General features: G+C 44.6%; 1 protein-coding gene and 1 long non-coding RNA gene across 12 annotated transcripts in view; both read left to right on the top strand.

The window, feature by feature from the left end:
• Positions 1–24578, top strand: part of CAMTA1 (calmodulin binding transcription activator 1) — a 2328268-nt gene that overhangs the window by 129771 nt on the left and 2173919 nt on the right. The window lies entirely within an intron of this gene.
• On the top strand, positions 5141–24500 carry LOC134966553 (uncharacterized). 4 transcript variants are annotated; one of them, XR_010188666.1, is made up of 4 exons: positions 5141–5440; positions 14104–14216; positions 21777–22002; positions 22887–24500. It is a non-coding gene; the product is annotated as an uncharacterized LOC134966553 (long non-coding RNA). The 4 variants fall into 4 exon arrangements; XR_010188667.1 differs by lacking the exon at positions 22887–24500 and adding an exon at positions 7960–8145 and having other exon boundaries at positions 21777–22592; XR_010188665.1 differs by lacking the exon at positions 22887–24500 and having other exon boundaries at positions 21777–22592.

Genomic DNA, 24578 nt, shown 5'->3' with positions numbered 1-24578 from the left:
TTTCCTATTGAGACACAGCGACAATGAGTAAAATTAGCTCTTACATTGGAGGTAGTTGTGCCTCTGTTTGTCCACGTCATTTCTGGTCAAAAGCCAGCAGCACTGATTCTGCTGAGTAAGTTGAGCAGGAGAGGATGAAGATGTAGTGCACGGTAAGCACTTAAACGCTGCTGCTTAGAGACTATTGTAGAGAAAGCAAAGTGGAATGGAGAAGCCATTGTAAATGGGCATGTCTCTAATAAAGCTAGGTACACACTATACAATTATCTGGCAGATTATCTGCCAGATCTAGATGGTTAGAATGAAAATCTGGTAACGGTTGAGAGCAAATGACAATCGACCATTTGCTACCAAACACTGGAAAACAAAGAAAAACAGTCGGTCATCCAAGTTGTTTAATATTGTGTTTGATCAATTTTGTATGAACTACATGTTTTGTCCATTTTCCAGTGTTTGGAGCAAATGGTAGATTGTAATTTGCTCTCATCCGTTACCAGATTATCATTCCAACCAGCTAGATCTGGCAGATTATCTGCCAGATAATTGTATAGTGTGTAACTAAATTAAGATGCAGCACAGCCTACAAAGATAATTGATTTTAGGATACCTGCCTATGTTATTGATTTTAGGATGTGACCAACCTTCTGCTACCAAGCTGTTGAAGAATGCAGATCTTGATGGAGCACATGGTACTTCATAAGTAGGGTGTAGTGTGTAAGGGTAGGAGCGTTATACATTGTAAGAACTAGTGATACATTGGGGTTAATTGAATAGTGGCAGGATGCGTGATCCTGGAGTTATTCAATTTAGTGCAATGCTGTCTCCGACTAGAGGATTTCTTCTTGCACCACTATGGGAGTGCAAGCAGAAATCCGACAAAACTAGGTCCGCGATGCTGTTTTGTGACCTAGTGCTGCGCAAATAGCATCGTGGTGAGGCAGTTTAGTTGGAGAATGTTTTTCGCAACTAAACACCCTGTATAGTCCAGGAGTACGGGCATTCTCCCACTAGCATCGCACTGAATTGAATAGCTCCGGGAACTCCCGGCGCTCTTCAGTCTACGTTGGCCGGCGCTGTTCAGTCTTTGTTGAATTGAATTGACCCCATTGTTAGAATTCCTGACTCCTTTTGCCCATCGTAATTCACTGCTGAATCCTAAGAAGATATGCTCCAAAGACCATCTTGAGTGGCCAAGCCCACCTACCTCTGAATACTTCAACTTTGCCATGCGTGGGACACTTGTGTCACTGGTGCATGAGGTTTATGTGGAAAAAAACTTCTTGCATCCAACTGGTTTACATGTTCTAATTTAACACTTATTTTGCTAAGGTTTTAAAATATTCAAGCAGACCAGTGAATGGCTTCCTAGCCATAACGTAATAAACATGCAGGCTTGATTTGATAAAACGTTTGAATTGAAGCAATTATTTAATTTTTCAATTTTACATAACAAGGTTTATCGCCAAATGAAATGAGTTAAGAAATAAAGATGAATATGCCGGTGAAACACACAACTACAAATGAAGTTAAAGCGAGCAGTAATTGAATAATTTACTGGTGTAATTCATTCTTGTGCCATTTCCTTTGTGATGAGTCTTTCTGCATTACAGCCCTTTAATCTATTTGTGCTTTGTATTATGCAGTGTAGAGGCAGGCATCTTGTGAAACTGAAAGTACCAGCAAGCCCTGCCAAGACCGCACCTTTTTGTGAACTATCGCTTGCCATAGTTTTTTTCCATGGAGTATTCTACACTTTTCTAATGGGATTAGCTGCATATTTTGTGACACTAATCCAATTAAAAACAAATGAGAAAATGGTTTTGTTTTTTAATAGTGTGGAATAGAATTTAATGTTGTCCTGAGATTAATATGTATCCCCTATCAGCTAGAAGACAAATCGCTACTTACTTTTTTGTCTGTGTATTGAACAGTCTCCTGATTGAAACTTCAGCATCAAGGTCTGATTAACAATATTTTAATCTATGTTGCATTGAACAAAAAGGCGAAATCTGGGGACAGAAGTATGCGTGCTGATAATTGGAATGCATGTTGACCTTCCTGTAGATAAGCAGTACAATCTATTAACATGTACTTAGTTATTGCTTTTCCGTGCCTGGTTTGTGCATGAGGCTAGCAAGGTTCTCAAGCATCCCTTTGTGTGCTGTGTATGTAGCCCGTACAACACTGAGGCCTCCACTCTGAAGGGCACACAGCAAGGGTAATTTTACCTTTTCTGCATTGAGAGATTAGGATGCTAATGTGACCAGATAAGACTATAGGAATCGAAGTGCATATGGGTTATTCTGACTGACTCAAGCCCGGTTCAATGTGGAATTGAATGCGATATGTTGTCTGAATTTCTTATGAGCTGTCAGCTAAACATTTTTTCAACCTCGACTGACTGAAGGAAAAGTTGGTGTCAGAACCCCATTGACTGCGCACTTCAGACCTCCTAATTACATGTGCTTTAACATTTTGTGTTGTAGATTTGTATCGTTCATAGAGATTAGGCATTGAAAAGTAAGTAAATGCGATTTAAAAAGCATTGTGAACCTGATAGAAGTGAAAGTGTTTACATCGGTCTGTCCTCTCGCAACGCAGCCGCTTTCAGCAAATGTAAATTGATCTGTTTGAGAAAGGAAAGTTTGTTAGAAATGGTAAGGTAATTATTATGGACTGTTCTAGAGAGCCAAGAAAGGAGAAGTGTTTTCTAGCTGCTTGTGTGCAAGGTATTAGGCGCAGACTGTAAAATGAAAGACATTAGTGTTAGGTGTTAGAATGTTAAGCCTTTGTAGGACTCTTGTTCTAGTGAACAGTTTTTTTTAATGGTTTGCAATAAACTAGAGATGTAAAATTGTACCTACAAATATTAAGGTTGTTTCCATTTTGGATCAAAAAGTTTTTTGCCCCATCAACAAAATTTGCCCCCATCACACAGCAGAATGAATTGACTGTCCTCATCACACCAATATTCAATTTTGATAAATTCTGCAGAAGGCAAATGCACTATTACCCTGCAGAAGTGAGCTCTGTGGATTCAGGTAAATTGGGTCTTGAAGATATTCTAGCACCTTGAAGATTTTCTTGCACCTCTTGTGAAACAACCTGTACTGTGTAACTGTATTCCATTAAAATATTGTTTTCATTTAGTTCTGCTCTGTTATATGCACTTGCAGTTAGTGATATAGCCTTTGTACAGTGAAAAAGACCCTCATTCATTGGTCGATTCAGTTTGTTTTAGGCGTCTAAAAATCCTGTATTAATGGGACTTTTTAGACGCCCAAACAATTGTCACAAATCAATTGTGTTTAGTCGCCCATGCACATCACGCATGTCGCGTCCAAACAGACCAGGTTTAGCCGTCTAAAAAGGCTAAACCCATCTAAAATCACTGCTTTGGGCATCCAAACTGAATCGACCACATTTTTTCTCGCACCTCAAGCGGCTGTGAGAGAAAATGTGTCGCCCCCCCCGTCATCGTCCCCCCTCCCCGCAGCTGCTGGGCACCCAAATGGCAGAACAATTGAATGGCGGCAACAACAAAATCAATTGAATTGGCCCCAAAGACTTATGTTCTCTGCTGTAGTATAGTGAGGGTATGTTCCTTAGTGCACCAGTGTTCATTGTATGCAGAGCCCTCAAATTAACTGTATGCAATAAGAATCCAAAATCCAGCCGCCCATAGCCAACTGTTTGGACCATTCACACTTGAGCTTGAATGAAATGTAACACACGGGTACTTTGCTACCAGCAAATCTTTTGTCACAATCCCACTCCTATAATCCTAACTGAACCTGATTAGGTGCCGATTGAGAACTGCGGACTACCTACCCACTGTCTACCCATGTATAGGGGTATTTATCAAGTTCCGTGACTTATTTGTTGGTTTATTCTTATGCTGTTTTATTTTGCCAAAAATATAACACATTAAGCAGTGTTCTGTTGGCTGCGTGGCTGGTTCTAGGTCTAGATTTTAGGCATGGAGTTGAGTGGTGCATAGTGATTTCACGAGAATGCTGCCTATACATTTATTAGGAAAGAGGTATAAGGTGCTTTCCCAGCAAATGGACAGGCCTGCGAATTAGCTGCACCTCTGTTTTGTTGGCAAGACGTCTTTTAAGTGATGTTTTGTGTTTTTTCTTTTTGTTTTATTTTGCTGGACCTTTACAGGGTGTGCTTTCCCATGAGAACAATTGCTAGCTCTAAAACCAAAAATATCCAATGCGCTTTAACAGCCTGTTATGCTTATTATTCTGTGACACCTTTTTATGTGTACATATTTTGATGCACTTTAACGTAAATGGCGTTAATTTCCTTTTTTTTTTCTTTTTTTTTTGTGTTTTTGTGTCCAATATACTAACCGTTAATTTGCTTTGAACCTTATGTGCATTTCCATCATTTTATAGTTAATTTTCCAGACCCTCGATAACTTATTGTAGCTCCTCCATCTGTTTTGCAGAGTTCATGTTCCTGACGCCTTTTTGGATTTCTTTTTAATATTGTGTGAATACTCCATCCTTGATTCCCTGACCTGCATTGCCTTGGTAACCATTTCATTTTGTTTTATGTTTTATTTGCCATTCAGTTTAATTTCTGTAATATGTAACCATATTCCATTATTTTTAATATCCAGATTTACTTTGATTTTCATTGGACTAAAATTTCTTCGATTTTTGTTTTACTACGTTGTCTTGCATTGAAATTCATTTGATATTTTGGGGCATATTCACTTACTTCTTGCACCTGTAGCTCCCATCTAAAGTCACCAAGAGTTATTCAGTTGTTTTGGGCGACCAGCACTTATCACTGACTTCTGATTGCATCTTCCTGAGGTGCAAGCAGAAATCTTCCCAAAGTAGGGCTATTGGGCTGGGCCGCGAGTTCCGGGTACCCCCTAACTGTGGCGTGCCTGGCACTTGGCGCACTTCACACTGCTAATCCATGCATTTTCCCGCTAGAATTCAACTGTCGCGACCAGCGTAGGACTGGTTGCCCAGATCAAATGAGTAGCTCTTGGTCACTTTAGCGAGAAACAATTAAATTGCCCCCTTTTTGTTTAATAAAAAGACATTTTTTTAAAATATATTTCATTGTGTTTTTATTTTAATCCTGTTTTTACGTTTTGATTTCTTTCAGTCAAGCTTGGATAAGTGTCCTTTTAAGTTGTTTAAAGCCTACGAACCAAAATCCTCTTGGCTGGGAAGTGATGACAGTAACTGGTCACACCTATGAGAGAACTGTGATATGTTCTACGTACAATCTAGAAATATGGACAAGGTTGAACATGCAACAACCACATTCTTTTGTAAATCGTCTAGAATTCACCCCCTCACCATTACTATATATCATGCATGGTGTATGTGTTGTGGAAACCTTTTATTTGATTTTAAATATATGGTGTATTTGGAGGAATAACTCAATTTCAGGATAGCAACTGCAGGTAAGAGATGTTCTTGTGGGTCAGCAACAAAGCAATACAGGTTGAGTATCCCATATCCAAATATTCCGAAATACGGAATATTCCGAAATACGGAATTTTTTGAGTGAGACTGAGATAGTGAAACCTTTGTTTTCTGATGGCTCAATGTACACAAACTTTGTTTAATACACAAAGTTATTAAAAGTATTGTATTAAATTACCTTCAGGCTGTGTGTATAAGGTGTATATGAAACATAAATGAATTGTGTGAATGTATACGCACTTTGTTTAGTGCACAAATTTATTACAAATATTAGCTAAAATTACCTTCCTGCTGTGTGTATAAAGTGTAAATGAATCATAAATGCATACTGTGCTTAGACTTGGGTCCCATCGCCATGATTTCTCATTATAGGATGCAATTATTCTAAAATACGGAAAAATCCGATATCCAAAATACCTCTGGTCCCAAGCATTTTGGATAAGGGATACTCAACCTGTATATACGTCTCATTAACGTCAATGTTTCGGTCAGCTATGGACTTTGAGCTTTAATAATGCTGTCATGATACTACGGGCCTAATTTAGACCTGAACGCTGTTGTGCGAAATCTCAAAGCGGACGATTATCAAACAACTGCGTATGCGTACGGCTCTTAATGCACAGGCGCGTGGCCAAAATGCAAAAAAAAATCCTGTTTATTTTTTTATTATTTTTTTATTCATTAGGCGTACGCAGATTGATCGACAGGAAGCAAATGTTTGGGGGTGGTAACTGGCCATTTTCTGGGAGTGTCGGGAAAAACGCAGGCTTTCCCAAGCGTTTTCAAGGAGGATGTGTGATGTCAGCTCTGGCCCGATCAGCCTGTTTTTTGTTTTGTTTTCCTGGGCTATGCACAGCCTGGAAAAATGATTCATTGGTGAGTGAGTTGCGAATGGATTTACAGCTGACCGATGTTTGCAAAGCTTTTTGCACGGTGTACGCAGACTTGCACCGGGCGGATTTTCACTGTGGCTGGACGGCGACTATCCGATTGCAGACCTCTGCAAATTCGCGATCAGGTCTGAATTAGGTGTCTGAATCAGTGTCTGTCAGGTCTGAATTAGGCCCGATATCACTGATGCTCTGTTTTATTATACTACAGGTTGAGTATCCCTTATCCAAAATGCTTGGGACCAGAGGTATTTTGGATATCGGATTTTTCCGTATTTTGGAATAATTGCATACCATAATGAGATATCACGGCGATGGGACCCAGGTCTAAGCACAGAATGCATTTATGTTTCATATACACCTTCTACACACAGCCTGAAGGTAATTTTATCCAATATTTTTTATAACTGTGCATTAAACAAAGTTTGTGTACATTGAGCCATCATAAAACAAAGGTTTCACTATCTCACTCAAAAAAGTCCGTATTTCGGAATATTTGGATATGGGATACTCAACCTGTATTCATCACACTGTATGGAAGTTATGTTGTATTAGACCTTTTTTGGTCTATTGCAATATATGAGTTGGCGTGAAGGCAGCAGAGCTGTAGAATGATAAAATGTTTGGAGGCCCATGTCCAGCAACTGTTATTAATTAAAGCCTTAAAGGATAAGTACATATGATCAGGTCTTTACCGTTACCTAGTTAGTTGCTTTAGTTCAATAACCTGGATATACCAGGAGCAAATCCTACCTCAGTGTGTATCCTGTGTGGCCAAACTCGATAAGATGCTGCCTACCGGTTCCCCAGGCTGGTTGGCTCTATTGCTTCTGTCATTACGTGAGTGATTAAATAGGCTCATGGTGATATAAGCAGGAATTATGCCAGAACTTGTATCAACCAATTGCTGGGAACCCGTAAAATCAGATTACCACTGAGACCTACAATTCTATTATTTTACTACCTTCCTAAGTATTTTTCCCCACTAGTTACATTGTCAGCTTATTTAAACAAGACCAGTGTTGCTTTCTGTTTAATGCCATATGTTTTGTATTCGATCCCCTCAGCGTACAGTGCTGAGCTATATGTTGTCACTTTATAAATAAAATATAATGGCGTTTACTTAAGATACAGCAGAAGTCCAGTTTTTGAATACCCATACCCTTTGCGTTAGATGAGTGGATTTAGGTTCACAAGGGCACACAAAAGTTCTCATTATCTCACAGTTGTAAGACTCTGCCTTGCAAATAGCCTAGCATTTCATTTTGGGTTTTTACATTTGGATATTTTTCTGCAGAAGCTATTGGCTAGATTAACTAAAGGTTGTTAAACAGGCAATAATAATTGGTGTTACAAAAAAATATTACTGCACAGTGTTTTTGTCGGCTTAACGACCTTTTCATTATGAATTAGATATGCACTATAATCATGTGTTCCTGACCTAATTTGCATTTGAATTTTATGCTACAAGTTTGCCATGCAGGTCTCCTGCGGTGCAAGAGCTATAATTCTGTGCAGGAATTCTTCAGGCTTTTGGTGCTATGGGTATGTTTATTTAACCAATTCTCTCTGATAAGGCCTTTACTCCTACTTGTTCTAAATTTTAGGCTGGGTGTACACGTGTACCACAGCCGATGGGGCAACTGATGGGCGGATATATCGGTCACCAATATACACTGGATGTTTATGGAGTGCAGGCGTGAAATATTTCATTAAGTGGCTGCATTCAGCTGTATGCCATTGTTCCCTACATCATCCCATTGGATGAGCAGCACGCCTGATGGAACAACCAGGTGAACGGCCTTTAGGGAGTGCGCAATCATCCACATACATTATTAGACGTTATACATCGTTGTGACTCAGACTGGAACGATATATCAGACAACATATTGTCTGATGTGTACCTGGCCTTGCTGTCCACAAACGCCTAAATAAGCATTATTTTTCTCTGACGTCCTAGTGGATGCTGGGAACTCCGTAAGGACCATGGGGAATAGACGGGCTCCGCAGGAGACTGGGCACTCTAAAAGAAAGATTAGGTACTATCTGGTGTGCACTGGCTCCTCCCTCTATGCCCCTCCTCCAGACCTCAGTTAGATTTCTGTGCCCGGCCCGAGCTGGTTGCACACTAGGGGCTCTCCTGAGCTTCTAGAAAGAAAGTTTAAATTAGGTTTTTTATTTTACAGTGAGACCTGCTGGCAACAGGCTCACTGCAACGAGGGACTAAGGGGAGAAGAAGCGAACCTACCTGCTTGCAGCTAGCTTGGGCTTCTTAGGCTACTGGACACCATCAGCTCTAGAGGGATCGACCGCAGGACCCGTCCTTGGTGTTCGTTCCCGAAGCCGCGCCGCCGTCCCCCTTACAGAGCCAGAAGCATGAAGATGGTCCGGAAAATCGGCGGCAGAAGACTTCAGTCTTCACCAAGGTAGCGCACAGCACTGCAGCTGTGCGCCATTGCTCCTCATACACACTTCACACTCCGGTCACTGAGGGTGCAGGGCGCTGGGGGGGGCGCCCTGAGCAGCAATAAAAACACCTTGGCTGGCAAAATAATCACAATATACAGCCCCAGAGGCTATATATGTGATAATTACCCCTGCCAGAATCCATAAAAAAGCGGGAGAAAAGTCCGCGAAAAAGGGGCGGAGCTATCTCCCTCGGCACACTGGCGCCATTTTCTCTTCACAGTGTAGCTGGAAGACAGCTCCCCAGGCTCTCCTCTGTAGTTTCTGGCTCAAAGGGTTAAAAAGAGAGGGGGGGCACTAAATTTAGGCGCAATATTGTTTATACAAGCAGCTATTGGGGAAAATTCACTCAGTGATAGTGTTTATCCCTACATTATATAGCGCTCTGGTGTGTGCTGGCATACTCTCTCTCTCTGTCTCCCCAAAGGGCTGTGTGGGGTCCTGTCCTCAGTCAGAGCATTCCCTGTGTGTGTGCGGTGTGTCGGTACGGCTGTGTCGACATGTTTGATGAGGAGGCTTATGTGGAGGCGGAGCAGATGCCGATAAATGGGATGTCGCCCCCTGTGGGCCGACACCAGAGTGGATGGATAGGTGGAAGGTATTAACCGACGGTGTCAACTCCTTACATAAAAGGCTGGATGACGTAACAGCTATGGGACAGCCGGCTTCTCAGCCAGCGCCTGCCCAGGCGTCTCAAAGGCCATCAGGGGCTCAAAAACGCCCGCTCCCTCAGATGGCTGACACAGATGTCGACACGGAGTCTGACTCCAGTGTCGACGAGGTTGAGACATATACACAATCCACTAGGAACATCCGTTACATGATCCCGGCAATAAAAAATGTGTTACACATTTCTGACATTAACCCAAGTACCACTAAAAAAAAAAGGGTTTTATGTGTGGGGAGAAAAAGCAGGCAGTGTTTTGTTCCCCCATCAAATGAGTGAATGAAGTGTGAAAAAGCGTGGGTTCCCCCGATAAGAAACTAGTAATTTCTAAAAAGTTACTGATGGCGTACCCTTTCCCGCCAGAGGATAAGTTACGCTGGGAGATATCCCCTAGGGTGGATAAGGCGCTCACACGTTTGTAAAAAAAGGTGGCACTGCCGTCTTAGGCTACGGCCACTTTGAAGGTACCTGCTGATAAATAGCAGGAGGCTATCCTGAAGTCTGTATTTACACACTCCGGTACAAGACTGAGACCTGCAGATAGTGCTGCTGCAGCGTGGTTTGTGACCCTGTCAAACAGGGATACTATTTTGCGAACATAAGACGTCGTCTTATATATGAGGGATGCAGAGAGGGATATTTTGCCGGCTGGCATCCAGAATTAATGCAATGTCCATTCTGTCAGGAGGGTATTAGAGACCCGACACTGGACAGGTGATGCTGACTTTAAAAGGCACATAGAGCCTTATAAGGGTGAGGAATTGTTTGGGGATGGTCTCTGGGACCTCGTATCCACAGCAACAGCTGGGAAGAAATTTTTTTACCTCAGGTTTCCTCACAGCCTAAGAAAAGCACTGTATTATCAGGTACAGTCCTTTCGGCTTCAGAAAAGCAAGCGGGTCAAAGGCGCTTCCTTTCTGCACAGAGACGAGGGAAGAGGGAAAAAGCTGCACCAGTCAGCCAGTTCCCAGAATCAAAATTCTTCCCCCACTTCCTCTGAGTCCACCGCATGACGCGGGGGCTCCACAGGCGTAGCCAGGTACGGTGGGGGGCCGCCTCAAAAATTTCAGCGATCAGTGGGCTCGCTCACAGGTGGATCCCTGGATCCTTCAAGTAGTATCTCAGGGGTACAAGCTGGAATTCGAGGCGTCTTCCCCCCCCCCCCCCCGCCCGCCGTTTCCTCAAATCTGCCTTGCCGACAACTCCCTCAGGCAGGGAGGCTGTGCTAGAGGCAATTCACAAGCTGTATTCCCAGCAGGTGATAGTCAAGGTGCCCCTACTTCAACAAGGACGGGGTTACTATTCCACACTGTTTGTGGTACCGAAACCGGACGGTTCGGTGAGACCCATTTTAAATTTGAAATCCTTGAACACATACATAAAAAAATTCAAGTTCAAGATGGAATCGCTCAGGGCGGTTATTGCAAGCCTGGAGGAGGGGGATTACATGGTATCCCTTGACATCAAGGATGCTTACCTACATGTCCCCATTTACCATCCTCACCAGGAGTACCTCAGATTTGTGGTACAGGATTGCCATTACCAATTCCAAACACTGCCGTTTGGACTGTCCACGGCACCAAGGGTCTTTACCAAGGTAATGGCAGAAATGATGATACTCCTTCGAAAAAAGGGAGTTTTAATTATCCCGTACTTGGACGGTCTCCTTATATAGGCGAGGTCCAAGGAGCAGTTGTTGGTCGGAGTGGCACTATCTCGGGAAGTGCTACAACAGCACGGATGGATTCTATACATTCCAAAGTCACAGCTGGTTCCTACCACACGCCTACTGTTCCTGGGGATGGTTCTGGACACAGAACAGAAAAAAGTGTTTCTCCTGCAGGAGAAAGCCAAGGAGCTGTCATCTCTAGTCAGAGACCTCCTGAAACCAAAACAGGTATCTGTGCATCACTGCACACGAGTCCTGGGAAAAATGGTAGCTTCTTACGAAGCAAAATTCCATTCGGCAGGTTCCATACAAGAACTTTTTAGTGGGACCTCTTGGACAAGTGGTCGGGATCGCATCTTCAGATGCATCGGCTGATAACCCTGTCTCCAAGGACCAGGGTATCTCTACTGTGGTGGCTGCAGAGTGCTCATCTTCAAGAGGGCCGCAGATTTGGCATACAGGACTGGGTACTGGTAACCACGGATGCCAGCCTTCGAGGCTGGGGGGCAGTCACACAGGGAAGAAATTTCCAAGGACTTTGGTCAAGTCAGGAGTCGTCCCTACACATAAATATTCTGGAACTGAGGGCCATTTACAATGCCCTAAGTCTGGCAAGGCCTCTGCTTCAAAACCAGCCGGTACTGATCCAATCAGACAACATCACGGCAGTCGCCCATGTAAACCGACAGGGCGGCACAAGAAGCAGGATGGCGATGGCAGAAGCCACAAGGATTCTCCGATGGGCGGAAAATCACGTCTTAGCACTGTCAGCAGTGTTCATTCCGGGAGTGGACAACTGGGAAGCAGACTTCCTCAGCAGACACGACGACACCCGGGAGAGTGGGGACTTCATCCAGAAGTCTTCCAACTGTTTGTAAACCGTTGGGAAAGGCCACAGGTGGACATGATGGCGTCCCGCCTAAACAAAAAACTAGATATTGCGCCAGGTCAAGGGACCCTCAGGCAATAGCTGTGGACGCTCTAGTGACACCGTGGGTGTACCAGTCAGTTTATGTGTTCCCTCCTCTGCCTCTCATACCAAAGGTACTGAGAATAATAAGAAAACGAGGAGTAAGAACGATACTCGTGGTTCCGGATGGGCCAAGAAGAGCTTGGTACCCAGAACTTACAGAAATAATATCAGAGGACCCATGGCCTCTACCGCTCAGACAGGATCTGCTATAGCAGGGGCCCTGTCTGTTCCAAGTCTTACCGCGGCTGCGTTGGACGGCATGGCGGTTGAATTCCGGATCCTAAAGCAAAAGGGCATTCCGGAGGAAGTCATTCCTACGCTAATAAAAGCCAGGAAAGAAGTAACCGCAAACCATTATCACCGTATTTGGCGAAAATATGTTGCGTGGTGTGAGGCCAGGAAGGCCCCAACAGAGGAATTTCAGCTGGGTCGTTTTCTGCACTTCCTACAGTCGGGAGTGACTATGGGCCTAAAATTGGGTTCCATTAAGGTCCAGATTTCGGCTCTGTCAATTATCTTCCAGAAAGAACTGGCTTCACTGCCTGAAGTTCAGACTTTTGTAAAGGGAGTGCTACATATTCAGCCCCCCTTTTGTGCCTCCTGTGGCACCGTGGGATCTCAACGTGGTGTTGAGTTTCCTGAAATCACATTGGTTTGAGCCACTTAAAACTGTGGATCTGAAATATCTCACGTGGAAAGTGGTCATGTTGTTGGCCTTGGCTTCGGCCAGGCGTGTGTCAGAATTGGCGGCTTTGTCATGTAAAAGCCCTTATCTGATTTTCCATATGGATAGGGCAGAATTGAGGACTCGTCCCCAGTTTCTCCCTAAGGTGGTATCAGCTTTTCACTTGAACCAACCTATTGTAGTGCCTGCGGCTACTAGGGACTTGGCAGATTCCAAGTTACTGGACGTAGTCAGGGCCTTAAAAATTTATATTTCCTGGACGGCTGGAGTCAGGAAAACTGACTCGTTTTTTATCCTGTATGCACCCAACAAAATAGGTGCTCCTGCTTCTAAGCAGACTATTGCTCGCTGGATTTGTAGCACAATTCAGCTGGCGCATTCTGCGGCTGGATTGCCGCATCCTAAATCAGTAAAAGCCCATTCCACAAGGAAGGTGGGCTCATCTTGGGCGGCTGCCCGAGGGGTCTCGGCTTTACAACTTTGCCGAGCTGCAACTTGGTCAGGGGCAAACACGTTTGCAAAATTCTACAAATTTGATACCCTGGCTGAGGAGGACCTTGAGTTCTCTCATTCGGTGCTGCAGAGTCATCCGCACTCTCCCGCCCGTTTGGGAGCTTTGGTATAATCCCCATGGTCCTTACGGAGTTCCCAGCATCCACTAGGACGTCAGAGAAAATAAGATTTTACTCACCGGTAAATCTATTTCTCGTAGTCCGTAGTGGATGCTGGGCGCCCATCCCAAGTGCGGATTGTCTGCAATATTTGTATATAGTTATTGCCTAACTAAAGGGTTATTGTTAAGCCATCTGTTGAGAGGCTCAGTTATATTTCATACTGTTAACTGGGTATAGTATCACGAGTTATACGGTGTGATTGGTGTGGCTGGTATGAGTCTTACCCGGGATTCAAAATCCTTCCTTATTGTGTCGGCTCTTCCGGGCACAGTATCCTAACTGAGGTCTGGAGGAGGGGCATAGAGGGAGGAGCCAGTGCACACCAGATAGTACCTAATCTTTCTTTTAGAGTGCCCAGTCTCCTGCGGAGCCCGTCTATTCCCCATGGTCCTTACGGAGTTCCCAGCATCCACTACGGACTACGAGAAATAGATTTACCGGTGAGTAAAATCTTATTATATGTATAGACTGACTCAACACTCAAACACCAGGGACCACATTTAAACATATCTATTGGACAGGGTGTGTAAGTGGTGTACATATTAGGGGTTGGGTACAACATTTATAATTTTGATATGAGAATGTCGATGTTGACTGTGTCAATATTTATCATGTAGACACTGATGAAATGTCTACATGTTAGAATGTCGACATTTCGTACCTGGTGGCCCAGTGGTGACTTGCGGGTCTCGGCGAGCATGTGATCAGATCCCGATGCTCCAACATCCCAGTAAGTATGTCTCTGCTTACCCTAACCCTCCTGCCCCCAGCCTGACACCTAATGTTGACAACATAACTGACTACATTTATTGTGACCTTTAGACTGCTTCCCCTCATCAGGTCTCTCCTGCACCCTTTTTAAATGTCATTGTATTCCGAATCAAAGAGCTGCTGCCATGTTGGCTGTTTGATGTATATGAAGTGATCTGTAATCTTCCCCGTGAGCCTTACTTCTTACTGGAGTGTTTTCTCTGGTTAAATTACAGACTTTTTTTTTTTTTTTTCCTTCTTCCCCCTGAATGAATAAATAGATTGGTTGTCCTCGCCACAAATTAAGGCCGTGACAGGGATGCTAGCTGGTTATTGTACGTTTGTCATATGCTGCACAAAAGTAAACCGGCCGCTGACCTTCCAACTTGTATCCACTTGCAGCATACGGTCAGGGAAAATCACTTTCCCAGTATAAATTCAGCACACAAACGACACATTTCAAACCTGTATACTTAAGGATTAACCGTTACAAACATTCTTAGTTTCTTTCTATTTCTCTGACGTCCTAGTGGATGCTGGGAACTCCGTAAGGACCATGGGGAATAGACCGGCTCCGCAGGAGACTGGGCACTCTAAAGAAAAGATTAGGTACTATCTGGTGTGCACTGGCTCCTCCCTCTATGCCCCTCCTCCAGACCTCAGTTAGAATCTGTGCCCGGCCAGAGCTGGGTGCTCCTAGTGGGCTCTCCTGAGCTTACTAGTAAAGAAAGTATTTATTAGGTTTTTTATTTTCAGTGAGCTTCTGCTGGCAACAGACTCACTGCTATGTGGGACTAAGGGGAGAGAAGCAAACCTACCTGCTTGCAGCTAGCTTGTGCTTCTTAGGCTACTGGACACCATTCGCTCCAGAGGGTTCGAACACAGGCACCTGTCCTCGATTGTCCGGAGCCGCGCCGCCGTCCCCCTCGCAGAGCCAGAAGAACAGAAGCTTGAAGACGACGAAGTCGGCGGCAGAAGACTCCTGTCTTCATTTAAGGTAGCGCACAGCACCGCAGCTGTGCGCCATTGCTCCCAGCACACATACACACTCCGGTCACTGTAGGGTGCAGGGCGCTGGGGGGGGCGCCCTGGGCAGCAATTGAAGTACCTTTTGGCACTAAAAATACATATATACAGTCTAGCACTGTATATATGTAAAAACCCCCGCCATTTTTTTACACAGACAGCGGGACAGAAGCCTGCCACTGATGGGGCGGTGCCTTCTTCCTCAGCACACCAGCGCCATTTTCTCTTCACAGCTCCGCTGGAAGCAGCTCCCCAGGCTCTCCCCTGCAGTATCCAGGTACAAGAAGGGTAAAAAAAGAGAGGGGGGGGGACATAAATTTAGGCGCAAATAAAACATATAAGGCAGCTATTGGGTAATCCCTTATTATAAGTGAAAATCCCTGTGTTATATAGTTCTGTGGTGTGTGCTGGCATACTCTCTCTCTGTCTCCCCAAAGGACTTTGTGGGGTCCTGTCCTCAGTCTGAGCATTCCCTGTGTGTGTGCGGTGTGTTGGTACGGCTGTGTCGACATGTTTGATGAGGAGGGTTACGTGGAGGCGGAGCAAGGGCAGATAAGTGTGGTGTCGCCCCCGTCGGGGCCGACACCTGATTGGATGGATATGTAGAAGGTCTTAAACGACAATGTAAGCTCCTTACATAAAAGGTTTGATGACGCTGCAGGCTTGGGACAGCCGGGGTCTCAACCCGCGCCTGCCCAAGCGACTCAGAAACCGTCAGGGGCTCATAAACGCCCTCTATCTCAGATGGTTGACACAGATGTCGACACGGAGTCCGACTCCAGTGTCGACGATGATGAGGCACATTTACAGTCTAAAATGACCAAGGCCACCCGATACATGATTATTGCAATGAAAGATTTATTACACATTTCGGAGATTAACCCTGTTAATACCAAGAGGGTTTATATGATTGGGGAGAAAAACCAGCCAGTGACTTTTCCCCCATCTGATGAATTAAATGAATTATGTGAAGAAGCGTGGAGTTCCCCTGATAAGAAACTAGTGATTTCTAAGAGGTTACTGATGGCGTACCCTTTCCCGCCAACGGACAGGTTACGTTGGGAGACATCCCCTAGGGTGGACAAGGCGCTGACACGCTTATCTAAAAAGGTGGCCCTGCCGTCTCAGGATACGGCCGCCCTAAAGGAGCCTGCGAATAGAAAGCAGGAAGATATCCTGAAGTCAGTGTATACACACTCTGGTACTCTACTGAGACCTGCTATTGCATCAGCCTGGATGTGTAGTGCTGTAGCAGCATGGACAGATACTCTGTCAGACGACATAGATTCCCTCGACAGGGATACTGTTTTGCTAACCCTGGGCCATATAAAAGACGTCGTCTTATATATGCGGGATGCTCAGAGGGACATTTGCCTGCTGGGCTCTAGAATTAATTAATTTTCTGCCAGGAGGGTCTTATGGACTCGGCAATGGACAGGAGATGCTGATTCTAAAAAACACATGGAGGTTTTGCCTTATAAGGGTGAGGAATTGTTTGGGGACGGTCTATCGGACTTCGTGTCCACAGCGACAGCTGGAAAGTTGACTTTCTTGCCTCAGGTTTCCTCACAGCCTAAGAAAGCACCGTATTATCAAATGCAGTCCTTTCTTTCTCAGAAAGGAAAGAGGGTCAGGGGTGCATCCTTTCTTGCCAGAGGCAGGGGTAGAGGTAAGAAGCTGCACCATGCAGCCAGTTCCCAGGAACAGAAGTCCTCCCCTGCTTCCACTAAGTCCACCGCATGATGTTGGGGCTCCACAGGCGGAGCCAGGTGCGGTGGGGGCGCGTCTCCGAAACTTCAGCAACCAGTGGGTTCGCTCACAGGTGGATCTCTGGGCTGTACAAATTGTATCTCAGGGATACAAGCTGGAATTCGAAGCGACTCCCCCCCCCCCCCCCCCCCCCCCCCCGCCATTACCTCAAATCAGCCTTGCCGGCTTCCCCCATGGAAAGGGAGGTAGTACTGGCGGCAATTCACAAGTGATTATCAGGGTCCCCCTCCTTCAACAGGGAAGGGGTTACTATTCCACAATGTTTGTGGTACCGAAACCAGACGGTTCGGTGAGACCCATTCTGAATTTAAAGTCCTTGAACACTTATATAAAGAAATTCAAGTTCAAAAGCTAATCGCTCAGAGCGGTTATTGCAAGCCTGGAAGAGGGGGATTTTATGGTGTTGCTGGACATCAAGGATGCTTACTTGCATGTCCCCATTTACCCACTTCACCAGGAGTACCTCAGGTTTGTGGTACAGGACTGTCATTACCAGTTCCAGACGTTGCCGTTTGGCCTGTCCACGGCACTGAGGATATTTACCAAGGTAATGGCCGAAATGATGATACTCCTTCGGAAGAAGGGAGTTAGTTATCCCATTCTTGGACGATCTCCTCATAAAGGCGAGGTCCAGAGATCAGTTGTTGATCAGCGTAGCACTCTCTCAGGAAGTGTTGCAACAGCACGGCTGGATTCTGAATGTTCTGAATGTTCCAAAGTCGCAGCTGATTCCTACACAGAACAGAAGAAGGTGTTTCTCCCGGTGGAGAAGGCCCAGGAATTAGCATCTCTGGTCAGGGACCTCCTGAAACCAAAACAGGTATCGGTGCATCACTGCACGCGAGTCCTGGGAAAGATGGTGGCTTCATACGAAGCCATTCCCTTCGGCTGGTTCCATGCAAGGATCTTTCAGTGGGATCTGTTGGACAAGTGGTCCGGATTGCATCTTCAGATGCATCGGCTGATCACCCTGTCCCCAAGGGCCAGGGTGTCTCTTCTGTGGGGGCTGCAGAGTGCTCACCTTCTCGAGGGCCGCAGGTTCGGCATACAGGACTGGGTCCTGGTGACCACGGATGCAAGCCTCCGAGGATGGGGGGCAGTCACTCAGGGAAGAAACTTGCAAGGGCTGTGGTCAAGTCTGGAGACTTCTCTACACATAAATATACTGGAACTAAGGGCCATTTACAACGCCCTGAGTCAAGCAGAGCCCCTGCTTCGAAACCGGCCAGTGCTGATTCAGTCAGACAACATCACGGCGGTCGCCCATGTAAACCGCCAGGGCGGCACAGGAAGCAGGATGGCAATGGCGGAAGCCACAAAAATTCTTTGGTGGGCGGAGAATCACGTGCAAGCACTGTCAGCAGTGTTCATTCCGGGAGGGGACAACTGGGAAGCAGACTTCCTCAGCAGACACGACCTCCACCCGGGAGAGTGGGGACTTCATCAAGAAGTCTTCACACAGATTGCAAAGCGATGGGAACTGCCACAGGTGGACATGATGGCGTCCCGCCTCAACAAAAAGCTAAAAAGATATTGCGCCAGGTCAAGGGACCCTCAGGCGATAGCTGTGGACGCCCTAGTGACACCGTGGGTGTACCAGTCGGTATATGTGTTTCCTCCTCTTCCTCTCATACCCAAGGTACTGAGAATAGTAAGAAAGAGAGGAATAAGAACAATATTCATTGTTCCGGATTGGCCAAGAAGGACTTGGTACCCGGAACTGCAAGAAATGCGCACAGAGGACCCATGGCCTCTGCCTCTCAGACTGGACCTGCTGCAACAAGGGCCCTGTCTGTTCCAAGACTTACCGCGGCTGCGTTTGACGGCATGGCGGTTGAACGCCGGATCCTAGCGGAAAAGGCGTTATGGATGAAGTTATTCCTACGCTGATAAAGGCTAGGAAGGACGTGACAGCAAAGCATTATCACCGTATATGGCGAAAATATGTTGCTTGGTGTGAGGCCAGGACGGCCCCTACAGAGGAATTCCAGCTGGGTCGATTCCTGCACTTCCTACAGTCAGGGGTGACTATGGGCCTAAAATTGGGGTCCAGATTTCGGCCCTATCCATTTTCTTTCAAAAAGAACTGTCTTCACTGCCTGAGGTTCAGACGTTTGTTAAGGGAGTGCTGCATATTCAGCCCCCTTTTGTGGCACCCTGGGATCTTAATGTTGTGTTGGATTTCCTGAAATCCCACTGGTTTGAGCCACTTAAGACCGTGGAACTAAAGTATCTCACGTGGAAAGTGGTCATGCTGTTGGCCTTAGCATCGGCTAGGCGTGTGTCGGAATTGGCGGCTTTGTCATGTAAAAGCCCATATCTGACCTTCCATATGGACAGGGCAGAATTGAGGACTTGTCCCCAATTTCTCCCAAAGGTGGTATCATCGTTTCATTTGAACCAACCTATTGTGGTGCCTGCGGCTACTCGGGACTTGGAGGACTCCAAGTTGCTGGACGTAGTCAGGGCTTTGAAAATATATGTTTCCAGAACGGCTGGAGTCAGGAAGACTGACTCGCTGTTTATCCTGCATGCACCCAACAAGCTGGGTGCTCCTGCTTCAAAGCAAACTATTGCTTGCTGGATCTGTAGCACGATTCAGCTGGCTCATTCTGCGGCTGGATTACCGCATCCAAAATCAGTAAAAGCCCATTCCACAAGGAAGGTGGGCTCTTCTTGGGCGGCTGCCCGAGGGGTCTCGGCTTTACAGCTTTGCCGAGCGGCTACTTGGTCGGGTTCAAACACCTTTGCAAAGTTCTACAAGTTTGATACCCTGGCTGAGGAGGACCTTGTGTTTGCTCATTCGGTGCTGCAGAGTCATCCGCACTCTCCCGCCCGTTTGGGAGCTTTGGTATAATCCCCATGGTCCTTACGGAGTTCCCAGCATCCACTAGGACGTCAGAGAAAATAAGAATTTACTCACCGGTAATTCTATTTCTCGTAGTGGATGCTGGGCGCCCGTCCCAAGTGCTGACTTTCCGCAATACGTGTATATAGTTATTGCTTAAATAAGGGTCATTGTTATGAGCCATCCGTTGAGTGAGGCTCAATTGTTGTTCATACTGTTAACTGGGTAAGGTTATCACAAGTTGTACGGTGTGATTGGTGTGGCTGGTATGAATCTTACCCTGGATTCCAAATATCCTTTCCTTGTAATGTCTGCTCTTCCGGGCACAGTTTCCCTAACTGAGGTCTGGAGGAGGGGCATAGAGGGAGGAAGCAGTGCACACCAGATAGTACCTAATCTTTTCTTTAGAGTGCCCAGTCTCCTGCGGAGCCCGTCTATTCCCCATGGTCCTTACGGAGTTCCCAGCATCCACTACGGACTACGAGAAATAGAATTACCGGTGAGTAAATTCTTATTTTTTGTGTTTAAATATAATTTGTTCTGGTTACAAAGGTGTACATTATGTATAGGTGCATACACAAGGTGCAACGTAACCTTACAATTTTGACTATATAGTCAAAATTGTATGGAAAGTTAGAGCAAATCGCACAGTGTGTACACAGCTTGCGATACAGATGTGTGCTCCAGTGGGATCGGTAGTGCAAGAAAAGTTAGGGTGTGTACACACGGTGAGATAAATCTGAGATTTTGACTATATAGTCAAAATCTTATGAAAAGTTAGTGCATATCTCATGGTGCTAGGCAGCTTGCGATACAGATTCGATCCCGATGCGCGCTCCCGTGGGGTCTGTATCAGAAGGCTAGATAGACTGTGCAGGTAAGTCAATCTTGACTATCTAGTGTACTATCTAGTACAAAGTATAGTCAAAATTGGTACTTAGTCAAAATCGTACATAGACAAAATCTCAAGCACAGATACTCAAAATCTGTGCTATCTGGGCTCTGGGGGAGTTCAAGGGAAATCGCATAGTCAAAATCGAACATAGCAAGGATCTCACCGTGTGTACACACCTTAAGACTGTGCAGGCATGGCAATCTTGACTATATAGTCAAAATTGGCACTTAGTCAAAATCTCACATGGGGATATTTGAGACTGGATTGCAGTCTTAATTACTGTGTGGAGTATGCATGTGCATCTCACTGACTGCAATTGCCTCTGCCTGATTGACGGGCGGGAGGGGGCGTGCCAATGGCGTTAGAATGCCAAGGGCGTGTTCCGGACAACGGAGGCGTGTCCGGACCATTGGAGGGCTGCAAGCCGCGGTGGCTGTGACATCACGCATCTGCTGCGACCCGGTACGTGGCCAGTAGCCCCCTGCCAGCGCTCAGGAGCTGTCCTGGCAGGGAGTTACTCATCAGGTACAAAAGTATCGCTGCCATGCGATGCTTTTGTACCTGTGCAGGGGGGGGATGTCTGGCCTGACATGCGGTGCGGACAAGCCCTGTGCTGTGCATCCTTCCGCATGTCTGAGTAAATGATTGTAGATGTGCTAAATTTAGCACATCTACTATCAACTCTGAATTACCCCCATAGTCCGTATCGGTGGTTCAGGGGAGTTCAGGGGAAATCGCAAAGTCCTAATCAGAGATGGTCAATATCTCAGTGTGTATGCACCTTAAGGGTTTCTCTAGTCTGCAGAATATGCAAAGCTCTATTATGCAATTAGGATTTACAATTAAAGATTTAATTAATTTTTATTTTTTATTTTTGCAATCTACATGACGGGTAGACCTTAAAGAGTTTAACTGTACCGGTTTCATAAATTTATCGAATAGACTTCAATTACAGGTCATTGTTTTTTATTAATGACATTTTATATCCTTTTGTCTACCAGGAAAGTTGCGCAGGAGTAAAAGTACAGTGGTCAGCATTATGTTCTAGAATATAAACACAGTTACTTGCATCACGGCAGTGGATTTTAATGAACCTTAAAACAGGCCACATCTCTAATCTTTATTCAATTTAACCACGTTCCAGTGAATAGAAGCGGCAGAGACCTGCAAAGCTATTCCTGCAGCAAACCATTTACCAGTTATATAAAGAACAATGTGGAAACCAATGTAAGTTTCTAAGTTTTAGAGTTCTTATTGAGTTAGGTTTAGATTGATGTGCTTGAAACCTGCTCTCCCTGTTGTGCTTCGAGGGTATTACAAGCTGAAGACCCAATGCTGTGTGTTAATGTAAAGTTTACGCCACTCAGAGATGTGATGTGTCCCTCTCAGCGTAAGTTGTACGGTTTTTACAGCACCAGACTCCCAAGATGTTTTTAAATATAATTAAAAGTGGTAAAAGACGGTTAATTCATTATGGACTGAAGTGCTGATGCTGTTATAGAGCATAGAGTACAATTAGCAATGACAGTAAGATTTTCTATATGTAGCAAATGCGTTACAGCCCACTATTCACAATGTGCTATTTATGATTCATGAATTGTACTTGTGTTCTCAGTACTTGGGAGCTGTCATTGTGGTTCAGTTACAGGTGATGGCATTTCTGACTATATATTATCTTATAGCTCCATCACTTGCAGTCACCCTTTTTTGTTTTGACATTTTACCGTGTGAACATATAATAGGCAGCTTATTCATCAGTTGCCTTATTCCAATGAATATGGTATGTATTTAACCAAATAAACTGCTGCTACGTCTTTTTCTTTGTAAATCCTCCCTTTTACAAATCTGAGGAGCTTATGGAGCAAAATAAACGCTACTGCCACCTATGGATGAACATCCAAGCTGTATGAAAGATTTTCCTGTACACTAGCGTTTTACGGGACAGCTCCTTAAATCTAAATGTTTTCCTTTATTCTCAGTCATCACCTCACACCAAAACTTTACCCCATGTTCAAAATATGGTGTAACGACTGATTTGTGCAAAGATCGTACTATGACTAGCGATACACGGGTTACTTGGTCTATGATTTATTTATTTTTCCTTACATTAGAATTTCAAGTCTCCCATCACTGGTGTTCCAGTTGTTGCAGAATGATCACCGTGCGCCTTACTACACGGATCTACAGTAACTCTTATCTGCCCGTTTTATTTAAATTACTAACTTTGGGCTAAATTCCATTAGCTGCCAGCAGCTGCTGGAACCGCTTCGGAACAGTTGTAGTGGATTTCTGATTGCAGCATGTGGAGGTGTGAGCAGAGATCATTGTGCATGAATGCAGCCCCCCTCCTAGAATTGGAACCTTTCTGTCAGTGACGTTATATAGCATTGTGTAATCAGCAACTAAGGATTCCTTAATATTAATGACATTGTACATTAACAGCCAAAGTCTGAATGTAAATAATTGACTCCATTACCCCCCCTCCACATATAAATATCTTTAAACTTTGTCCCTAGAGAGAAAAATGACTAAATACGAAGCTGCTATATATTTAAAATGTGTGTTTATTATGATATTGAGACAACTCTCTAATCCATGCCATGCCTGCAAATTGTATAAATGTAGCAAACACTTTGCCATTATTTCTGTGTTGGCGAACATGAAGTTATAATGTGGAAAAAGTAAGTACACTGCTAGTGCTGCCATGTTTATAGAGAACATATCTGTTCTCTGTCCGTTCATATAGGATAACGGATATATTATATTATAATGTGTTAATTTTATTGGAACATAACATACTTCAAGCAGTTGCAGCACTTTATTCAATTCCCAGAATGTGTTGGCAGTTTTGTGTAGTCCTCTTTGATAGAGTATGATTAAATAGCAGTAATTAATTAGCTATTAAGGATACATCATGTAATGATGGGAATCTTAGCAGCATAATCACAAAGGTGAGATTTACTTTGACAATCGATGCTTTGAGCAGTGAAGACACATCACTGTAAAAGGTTTCCGCACATTTTCTTTTGAATTCACTTCAATGTCAGGCTTGTTTTGATTTTTATTTAAACAATAAATGTGATTCCAGCGACTGAGTCACCGGCAAGCGAGGTTTCACTTTAACCTCACACCAGTTTAGAGATCAGCTACTCAATCTGTTAGAGCACAGTCAACCACTTATCTCTTTTAAAACCACTGAAGCATTGAAGATTTGCTGATACTGTGATCTGACAGAGTTCCCAACATCACCGTATACAGGAATCTGTATGCTATGATTATTCCCGGCCTCTGCTGCTTACACAATGTGCTTGTATATGTATTCATGTGTATATATTAAACACACGCACGCAGTTTGTGCAGATCTCCAATAGGGCTACTGTAATGGTCTCATTTCCTGCCATCTAAGTTACTATGGAAGATATTATTCCCATCGAGAATGGCCCCGGCGAAGCACAATTATTTTTTTAAGCGTCTCATTTTTTCATTCCGTAGCATTTAGTGCTGATTATTTAATTGCATACAGCTGAAGCTGCTAAATGAGCAAGGAAATAGATTTAGCTCCTCTCCAAGCTTTTCTGCCACCTATAAAAATATATATCATTCATTAAGGCTGTAGGATTTTTCTGTCTCCAAGTGACTGAACGATGGTTAAGCAGCAGAGTTTTTACACTAGTGCAGAATGTGATTTGTAAGCCTTAGCCTGCCGGAAACTTACTCACATTTCATCATGGATTGCAGCGCCATTTAAAGGGATTAATGCTGAGCTTTTATCTTTGTTATATATCTTTGTGTTGTATTTAGAG

This window comes from Pseudophryne corroboree, chromosome 10 (assembly GCF_028390025.1).
Source record: "Pseudophryne corroboree isolate aPseCor3 chromosome 10, aPseCor3.hap2, whole genome shotgun sequence".
In the NCBI taxonomy this organism is placed as follows: domain Eukaryota; kingdom Metazoa; phylum Chordata; class Amphibia; order Anura; family Myobatrachidae; genus Pseudophryne; species Pseudophryne corroboree.
Note: the sequence above shows the minus strand (reverse complement) of the source record. Positions and strands in the feature narration are given on the sequence as shown.